This window comes from Apium graveolens, chromosome 11 (assembly GCF_009905375.1).
Source record: "Apium graveolens cultivar Ventura chromosome 11, ASM990537v1, whole genome shotgun sequence".
Lineage (NCBI taxonomy): Eukaryota > Viridiplantae > Streptophyta > Magnoliopsida > Apiales > Apiaceae > Apium > Apium graveolens.
Window position 1 is genome coordinate 82,065,575 of NC_133657.1, and position 10,191 is coordinate 82,075,765.

The following is a 10,191-nucleotide window of genomic DNA, read 5'->3' on the forward strand; positions in this document are numbered from 1 at the left end:
TTTTATTTTTGTTTTAATTTTATTATTTCTTCACGTACTTTTTCTCCATAACTATATTTTTCTAAATTATTTTTTTTAATATTTTATAATATGACTTGCACAAGATGAACCTTTCCAAAAAGATATAAATATCTTTTTTTAAGCTTTTAAATTATTACTTTTACTATTTTTATGTATTTATCTTTTTATAATTTTATAATTATAATTAATTGTTGAAATAATTACATTTATTAAAAAAGTTCTTCTTTCGGATTAATTTCTCCACGGTTTCCTTTTTTAAATTTTTCTCACAATTTTTTACATTCCATTTTTTTTTAAATATATTAAATTTTACAATATAATAACCAACTAAACCCACCATTTTTTTCACCATACTCAACTCATGCATTAAATATTTATCGGTCCCATCATTTTTTCACTTTTTTATTTTTTACAAAAACAATTCTTTTGCCTTTAACCTTATTGCAAGCCGATGTGAAGAATTGGGTGTATGAGACGCGGAGTATATTTTCAACACAAGTAATTTATTATTATATATTTAAATAAAAATAATTATATGTTTGTGATCTAATAAGAAGATTGTTAAATAATTTGACCGTAAAATAAATATCTACTAAGGTTTAATTTTAGAGATATGTTTGATAAATAGATCGACTATCAAATTTTAAAATTTTACTAATATGAAAAAAAGTATTGTTTTAATTTTTAACTCCATGTAATTTTTTAATACTTATAACACTATTTGTTATAAACTTGATAAATTCATTAAACGTTAATGGTATTATTTTATTTAAAAGAAAATTAATATGATCTCAAAATATGAATTAAATAATATAATTGAGAAATTGACAGATTATATCTAAGACTAAAATTTATTGATTCCAAAACAGACTTAAGTCCCACATACTTGAGTCCCAAAAAATGCTCATCTACAGACCCACGCTCCCACCACTTCCCCTAGACTTTCTTCAAATCACAAATCAGTACAACTCCCTCAACTGCAGTCCCAGATTATATTAAAGTGATTTTACTGTGCTGGGTTAATTGGGCTTCTCTAGGTTCTTGCTAGTTTAGGGTTCTCTGTATTAACGAAAAGAAGGCTTCTTTGCGAGTATGTATATCTGTGTTTATTTGATTAAGTTTGCAGTTTTATAGCTAGGTTTTTAATATTATGGATGATTCATTCTTGATTGTGATGTCCTCTTCCTCTTTATACTTAAATCTCTGATGATTGTATACAACTTTTTGGATTATGTTTTCTCTGTTTTTATATTGTCTTACAATACCAGAAAGAATTGTACACAAGTGCTAACTATATTGTGCTTTTTTTATTTCCATGTACTCATTGTTTAAAATAATTATATTATCAGGAAAGAACTTCATGTGTCTATAGTGTTTCCAGTTTTATTACAATTTTTCTCATTGTTATTTTTGTTACCATGTACAGTTTGTATTAGCCCTGCAATTTGTTTATCCAAACAATTACAAATTTAGAAATTGAACAGAGCTAGCTGATTAGCTGTATCGTTTGTTGTTTTGGATTTTCTTACATTGAGCATTGTTATGAATTCGTTTCTTGTAAAGGATGTCCGGACATTTAATTTATTTCAAGATACACCTGGTTTGTGATTCATAGTTTCGGGCAGAGGTAATTATTAGGATATTATGATAGCTAGATACAACCTGATTTGTATTAACAGGGGTTTCTTTGCTTGTATGTGTGTGTTTATTTAACTGAGTTTGCAGTTTTCATAACCAGGTTTTGGATATCGATTCGTTCCCTTTATTTTTATACCAATGCCAGGTGGAACTGGAACCTCAAAATCTCGGATACAAGTGCTGTAGTCAGCGAGTTTGTGCATCTCCTGACTGAGGTTACTAATCCTACACTAACCCCTTATTTTGTAGATATATGCATTGCATCTTGAAAAGTATAAAGACTAAAATTTATAGTATGTTGTCTACCTATTCAGTCTTGTATTCTGCATCATTATAACAGGTGCTCTATCCTCATGTATAAAACAATACAATGGGTACATAAGCTTCAAGCACATACCTCAATTGTGTCTATATGCACAATTAAATCCTAACTCTCTGTTTTCGTCTAGTAAGATATTAGTCTGCTTTAAGTTCTTATTTGATAATATGTTGAAGTGGCTAACTTGAAAGTCATTCTCTTTTACTGCAAACTAAGAAAAATACATTTATTTTGGATATGGCAGACTATCGTTGACATGTACTTAATTATTTCCTTAGCAACAATCACACTTCTTTTATAGCCTAGATCATAATTTATGTCTAACGTGAGTAATGTACGAATGTGTGCGTATTCTCTGAAACTTGGTAGTTGGTCCATTTCGAATAGAACAATATTTGCTTATGACTAATACATGTCATTATTTTCATCTTAAAATTTACATGAGCATCTCATAATTGTTTCTGAGCTTCTGCGAGCAAACTTGTACCAATTTCAAGGATGCGATAGACAATATGGCAATGAGACTTAAAAAGGTTGCAGGTTTATCCCATGCTAAAATTACTGATATGTCTCTGCTAGCTCTGTGCAAGTATTCCTCATAAATAAATAATGTAATTTAATGGTACTATAATTTCTATTGCTTCTTACTTATTTGATTTATGTTTAATTTACTCTACTTTCTTAATTTGCTTCTATTTATTTGTTTATTTATGGAGGGAGATTAAGAAACCCTGAAATCATAATTACTAGCATTTCAATTTAATTTGACTGATGTCCATGTGTCCATGTGTTGTTCCTGTAATCTAAACAAAACTTGGATTTAATATTCTCAATGTCCAATTACATTAACATTGATTAGTAGCAATAAAAGGATACATAAAGACGATAGTAATTGACATTCTTAACTTTTATTCAAACACTGAGAAAATTACATTACAATAAAAGTCATTCTATTTGTCCTGGAATATAATGCATTGCTTGATTTTTCTTCTGCAAATGTCTCTGTAGGAAATGTGGCTATGATAATATTTTTAAAAGCACTAATTTACTTCCCGATGGTGTTGCATATAAAAAGGGTTTTGTGAAATAGCCTGTTGAAGGAGACATATATCTTATCTTGTCTGATGAAGCCGTAGGACATGATACAAAACAAAATGGAAATGGAACAGCAAGAACATGCGGAAGAGCTTGGGAACAAATATAAATTTGATTTACAAAGAATGTAAAGTCACATATCTTTAAGAAGATAATAAATTTACAATATTACATTTTTAATGCTTTAATAAACGCTGCTTTATGCCAGAGATGATATTTCGTCCTACCGATATAGGTTTGTTTTATCCTGTCACATTATAAATCAACTTTTCAAGGTTTCATTATCAGACTGAGAGCACTTTTGTGCTACTTGTGATGACATAGTAGGTTTGCAATTTTTGTCGGAACAATTTTTCTTAGATTACATTCCATGTTCTCATTAAGGACTTTACTTACAGGAGTCGTATTTCTTGTAACAACTCGCATTAAAATGGGCTGCATTTGGGCTATCTGTCGGAATGAACCAGGCTGCTTGGCCAAATGTGTTGTCTGAGCAGTCAATTCTTGTCATCCTCATCTATAACATGTACTCTATGAAAGGTATTATTAATTCAAATTACTTTTGACTGTAGGAAGAACATTTGGTTCATTTTTATATTTTGTTATTGTCTGATATCATATACCAATTTGTTCCTTAAATTAATGCTTTGGACATCATCATCTTTACTAGTGGTATACATTGTTTCCTTGATTTGCAGAAAGACATTTGCAGAAAGACTACACGACAGTTCTTGACTGGTTTTCTTGAACTACAGAGAAAGGGAGTTGCGGCCTCATGTTCTAGATAATTATCAAGTGAAAATATCTACACCAAAAGAGTAAGCCTTACATTCCTAGTAAAATAATTTATCTATTTAAGTTATGATGTTATATAATAAAACTCATGAGTTGCTTTTGCAGTCCCGTGTTAGGTATTTGGTGAGGGGGTCACTGTTGGCATGTAGCCCTGATTTGAAATAATCTGTGTTACAAATGCTGAGTATGAGAAGCTTGGATCATTTTGGTGTCGCAAGAGATTCTTTTATTAGGTTTATGTAAAGCTAATTGGACGGTTGCTCCCTGCCAAGCTTGATATTCCAAAAACTGTTCCAATGGCTCCTTTACCGTATTGTTAGCTACTTGCACTTGAACACAAATGGAGAGACAGAAGGCCCAACTAAACATCGCTTGTATTTGTAGCTGAATATATATTTTTTCTTCCAATTATAAACAAGATAGCATTAAATTGAAAATATTAGTTTAATCGAATATTCTATCAGAATTGTATTATATGATTATATTGGTTGATGTTTGTTGATGACTATTATAGTATATATGTAGAGCAGGTTAATTAGGATACGAATAAAACAATTTTTTTCAAAAAAAATGACTTTAGGTGTCGGTAGTAAGGGGTCCGATGCAATAACAAAGACCATATGTGTCGGCATTTTTAAAAGACCAACGCTAATAAAGTGGTAATAGGCGTCGAGATTGCAAACAGCCAACACTGTTGTGCATGTATAGGCGTTGGCTAATAGCCCTACTGCGTCGGTTTATAAATCTATTGCATCGGTTAATAGTTCTATTGTGTCGGTTATTTGATCGACACAGATGACATTTTAGCATCGCCCATTTGACCGACATTAAAGACTTAGATCTATAGCGTCCCGTACATATACTACGCCCAATAACCGACGCCTTAGACATATTATGACCGACGCTAAAAGCTTAATCTGTACTAGTGTGTATTTTTTATGCATGATTCATAGGTAATTTTAACCATCTTACCTGCCCTATGTAATCACGATAGATAACTTGCGCATTAAACTTTTGTGTTGTCAAATTCTATAGACATATAGGGTCTCAACAAAATTGGTGTCTATTCAGCTTCTATCTCTTTTGCGGATGTCTAGTAGTAGGGTATTCGTACAATAACAGTTGGCATTTATCAGTTTCGTGTTATCTGGTTAGTGTCACCACCATTGCATGCTAAGGTTAAGAACAAGAAGGCTTTGAATGAAGTATTTAATGAAGTTAAAATCCCATGTTTGTCTCATATAATAATTCAACCCTTTATTCTTTTCGTTATTGCATGTTAGTTAATATCTTAGTTATAAACAATCCTAACTTGTTATTCGTCTTAGCATTGAATAATAACCATATCATTGTTGCATAAGCGCATAAATCATTAAGTTAACCAAAAGAGTATCTATTGGAACGAACTAGAATTAATTCTATATTACTTGCGAACGCGTATACTTGCGTGAATTATTAGCGCGTGTTCTAGCCCTAACACGTGCTCTTGGTCCATTTTCTGTTTCTTTCCAACATTGGGTTCATTGCTTACTACTGTATTTTTCATACTTTTCTCAACCTGGAAATATTTTTCGGCCCTTCTCGGGAGCTATAGCTTATTCTCCGGTGGACACTTAGCTAGAGACATCTTGAAGAATTCATGCTTAGTCCCTTGCTGTAGAGAAATCATAGCCACTTTATCATCAAGATCAGGGACCTTCAAGGCCTCCTTTTTGAATCGATTCAGTAATATCTAAGGGATTTCTTTGCTCCATGTACAAATCATGAGGGAAGTTGAGCTTTTTCCGTGCACTTTGCCACTGATGAACTTCTTGATGAAATCTTGGCTCAAATCTCTAAAAAACCCAATCGAGTTGGGGGTAAATGGTTGTACCACCTCTCAGACATGCTAGATAGAGTTTGGAGAAAGGCCCGACACTTAATAGCGTCATTTACGAGCTACAGCAGGGCGTTGGAGAATGTCCTCACATGATATGTTGGATCACAAGTACATCATACGCTTGGAGGAAAATCTCTTGGTCTCGCTGTCTGTTGAGGTTTTGGTGTCTGTTACATCTTCATGTCATGCTTCAACCTTTGAATCTCAACTTCATGAACCCGGTTCCTCTCTTTTATATCCCAGGGAATCCTTCTTTGGGTGCTCCTAGGCTGTTGAAGCCGCTCGGCACTGGCTCCTTACCAGGTCATCTCCTTCTTGGACTGGTTTTCTCGTCCGATGAATCAGAGTCTCTAGCAGAGTAGAGTTCAGAGTATTCTCGATTTTCGGGGATGGGAGCCAAATCACAAATGTATTGGGGCGTCCGTCCTTGTCCTTCTCGTTGATTGGAAAGGCTACTTCCTCCCGGGGAATCTCATACGGAGGGTTGGTGGTTATTGGGATCATGATAGTTGAAAACTCATGTCCAACTGTAATATATATCCCGAGTTTTTAGAATCTTTTTTATTATTATTTGAATACTTTTATGTGATTTAATAATTAAAAATAATTAAATTATGGATATCTTATTCCTGTTTGATGTGTTCGTGTCACTAAATGACTCAGTGCGCTAATTGATAGTTCTATATCGATTTCTAGAGGTATTGTGAAAGTATTTCATTACTTTTACTATTTCCAAAAATTTTATTTAAAAGTTGATCATTTTATCAATATCGGAAAATTGAGTTCGTTTCAAAAAATTGGGGATCAAGTGTATATTTTAATAGCGTTAAAATTATATTTGGTATTTTATCTAGGTTCACCTAATAGCAAGTTTCATCGTGAAAATATTTAAAAATAATATTTTTTGACTGTTTTAATACGTGTTTATTATTCTAATAAAATATATGGTTCTTTGAAAACTATGTGTTACATGATTCTTGGATATGAAATTATGTGTATATGATAATTACGTGATTATGTGGCTTGTACGTGTTTTCACATTATTGGTTTTGTTTAAAATAATTTGTTTAATGAATTATTATGTAAAAATATGAGTTTTAATGTCTCTAAATATTTTTATAAATTATTGAGTTATGTTAAAACTATAAGATTTTTTTTAAAATCTCTAGAATATTTATGTGGACTTTTTAAAATTTGTAGTTCATTTTATTTCAAGCGGTATGCATTTTAGAATGATTATTATACTCATTATTCCATTACCGACTATTATCTTGTAATTTTTGTATAAAATAGTTTATACGGTCAAAAATATTTTACAAATATGGGGACGAAGATAATTTTATTCTCTATATTTTAAAAATAAAGATTATATTTTTTCGAATTGTTACCGGGCTTTTTTATATTTTAGAATAACAGTTTTACTAGATTTTGCCAAAAAAGAAATTATTATATATATATAAGTGTATGAAATTGGGAAACTGATTTTCACTAAGTTATCTTCTGGTGTGTTTTTCTCTGCGACGGTTACAAAATTTTCCCTGCCCAATGACTTCAATCATCGCATACTTGGATCTACTTACGGTTTACTTATAAAGAGGACGTGAGTTTGCATCCATATGATTTCTCTGTCAAAAAATCTGGAATCCAGGAGAAGAGTATTTGGTATTCCCGGGGGCGTGGAATTATTGTCTCACTGGTTACTCATATTTTCATTACCCAACTCCACTATCCCAATTGACATACACAAATAATCTATACATACACACAGAAAATTTCTTCCCAAGAACTCATAAAGAGAAATGGCATGGTTTGTGAAGAAAAATGATGATCTCGACGATGAAGGAATTTTGGAGGATGTTATTAGAAGTTAGAATGACAAAAAAGGGAAAAAAACGGGTGTGGTTGGTGGATTATTTTGCAATTTGAGTTTATCGTCAGCGGGTAGTGAAATAATTTCATGGTCAAGGGAAAAATGCATTTAAATTTCGGTAACTCCTATGTGAACAACGACATAGGCTAACGTTTGTCTTGACCTATATTTATTTTATGCTATCAAACTTTAGTTTATTTAAAATTGTTACACTTTTTACATATTGTGCACATGCACACACATAAGCCGGGGGTCTTTCGGGAAACAACCTATTCGTTCTTTGGAATGGGGGAAAGCTGCGTACATCTTACCCTCCCCAGACGCTGCGATAAACGGGATATACTGGGTATGTTTGGTTTGGTTTGGTTTATATATACATATATGTGTGTGTGTGCGCGCTCATTTAGAAGGCTAATCTGATATATATATATATATATATATGTGTGTGTGTGTGTGTGTGCGCGCGCGCACATCTAGAAGGCTAATTTGATATATATATATATAAACAGCTGAAGAATCAAATTTAATTTTGCCGATGATTTTGATGTCCGAATTTAACCCAAGAGTAGTCAAATCGAAGCTTGACACAAGCCCTATCCTATTCCAAAATCCATTTTTGGATTGAGTAAATTATCGATTTATTTCAAATTTTCGTAATTTTTACGAATTTGGGGTTTTGTTCATGGCTGATTGTTTTTCATTTTGGTTATAAACCGCTTTATTAGGTCGTTTACAATTGATTCATGTATGTATCTTTATTGGTTAATAGCTAGAAATCGTAGTCGAGTTATTGGGTTTTGATGGTTTTTGTTTTTGATTTTCTAAGTTATTTGTTAGTTGTTCAGTGATTTCGATCGTAGGGTTAGACTTGTATGAGTACAAGCTTTGTTTTGGTATATTATTATTTGATTTTGGTTAACAAATAAGTAAGATGATTGTTTGACCAGAGGGAGCTCGAACTTTCCAGGTTTAGTGGTCTCTATGGCCGGAAATCGTGATAATAGAATTGTATGTAATTGTTTCGAGGATGTTTAAGTTACTAGGTTCGATAGGAACAAGTTGCAGTTAAAAATGGATTCGATTCATGCTGATTTAGCCTCGATCAGGACTCGCCGGAATTCAGTGAAGGGCTCAAACCCAGTTTCCGGCGGATCTTCAAACCCAGATCCGTCCTATTCTTCATGACCCATTTGTTCTGTTTTTCGACTTGGTTTCAATCCAAAATTTCCCAAACCCATTTATATCAACTTGTTTGTGTGATTTATTTTAAAAAAATAAATCCAAAAATCTATTTTTAATCCTAAAAATATATTTTGAATTCCAAAAATGATTTAGTTAATTATTTAAATAAAAACTGAATTAATTTAAATCCATGAAATTATTTTCTTTATTATTTTCAAAAAAACAAATTTGATTTAATTATTTATAATTTATTTAATTATTTATTTATTCATTTAATTGATCGATTAATCCCTTTAATCGATTAATTTTGTTTATAAATATTTAAATGAAATGAAATTATTTATAATTAAGCCAAATAATGTTTTAAATTTAGTTTGATCTTTTAAAAATATATAAAGGTATTGAATAATCAATTATTATTATTAATTAATTTATTCATATTTTAGTCATAACACATAGACCGTTTGTCCATTTAATACAAAACGAACGCATCTTGACTCAGAAAAATATCATGATTCATTAAAAATACTTTCGAGACATAATTTTTTTTTTTGTATCTAAAGGCCGCTCATTTTGTAAACGATAATGAGTCGCGTACTGACCGAAAAGTCGTATATTTAACGGATTTCAGTTTTAAAAACACTGAACCGAATCTTTTGATGAACCGAGCCGGGCAATGCATGAACTATGTGCTTATGTGCATTATATTTTTTATCTGCATACGTGGGACCAACCGGTGTGTCTAATTGTTTTATCAATTTGTATGTTATCGTATGGGTAGACGATAAGGTTTTAGACGAGTAGTTCATCGAGTAATTATTATTTGGATGATTAAATATGTACGTTTCAATTATAAATACGGATTGTTCGAGTCGAGAAGGATCAGACGGAATGGCTAAAAGTAAAGGAGAATAGTATTGAATATTGGGTTCGCAGCACTGCATGAGCGGCAGATCCGAGAATTAGAATAAAAGATGGTGGTATCATTAGATGTCAGAATAAGATATTTATATTTTTGCGAGTGTGACTAACTACTAAAAATTAAAGGCAAATAATCCTTCTCTATTCTACTTTCAGAATAGTTAAATGTTTTACATATCAAAATGTTTACTTTCGATTATGTAAGTATTTTTACCTTGACTCGATATTTTGGCAAATGGATTATAATATTATTTTCAATACAACTTATCACTGTGATACTGGTTGAGAAATACTTCTAGTAATTATTCTTCTAGAATCCATTACTGTTGTTGAACATTGATTTTCTGGTTGTTTCTTAGGTAGTGAGATAGACTGTTCGATATAAAAGTTGATTTTATGACTATTCCTGATAATTAGGAATAGTAGTTATGGTTGTATAAGAATTCCATTTATACAAAATTCGTATATTCA

The 10,191-nt window shown here is 31.6% G+C and overlaps 1 long non-coding RNA gene across 5 annotated transcripts; it reads left to right on the top strand.

Annotated features, from left to right (window-relative positions):
- Positions 1-895: 895 nt before the first annotated feature.
- Positions 896-4,321, top strand: LOC141697696 (uncharacterized). 5 transcript variants are annotated; one of them, XR_012564806.1, is made up of 5 exons: positions 896-1,874; positions 2,987-3,200; positions 3,472-3,613; positions 3,772-3,891; positions 3,974-4,321. It is a non-coding gene; the product is annotated as an uncharacterized LOC141697696 (long non-coding RNA). The 5 variants fall into 5 exon arrangements; XR_012564805.1 differs by lacking the exon at positions 2,987-3,200 and having other exon boundaries at positions 896-1,111; positions 1,747-1,874; XR_012564804.1 differs by lacking the exon at positions 2,987-3,200 and having other exon boundaries at positions 896-1,111; positions 1,760-1,874.
- Positions 4,322-10,191: the final 5,870 nt, after the last annotated feature.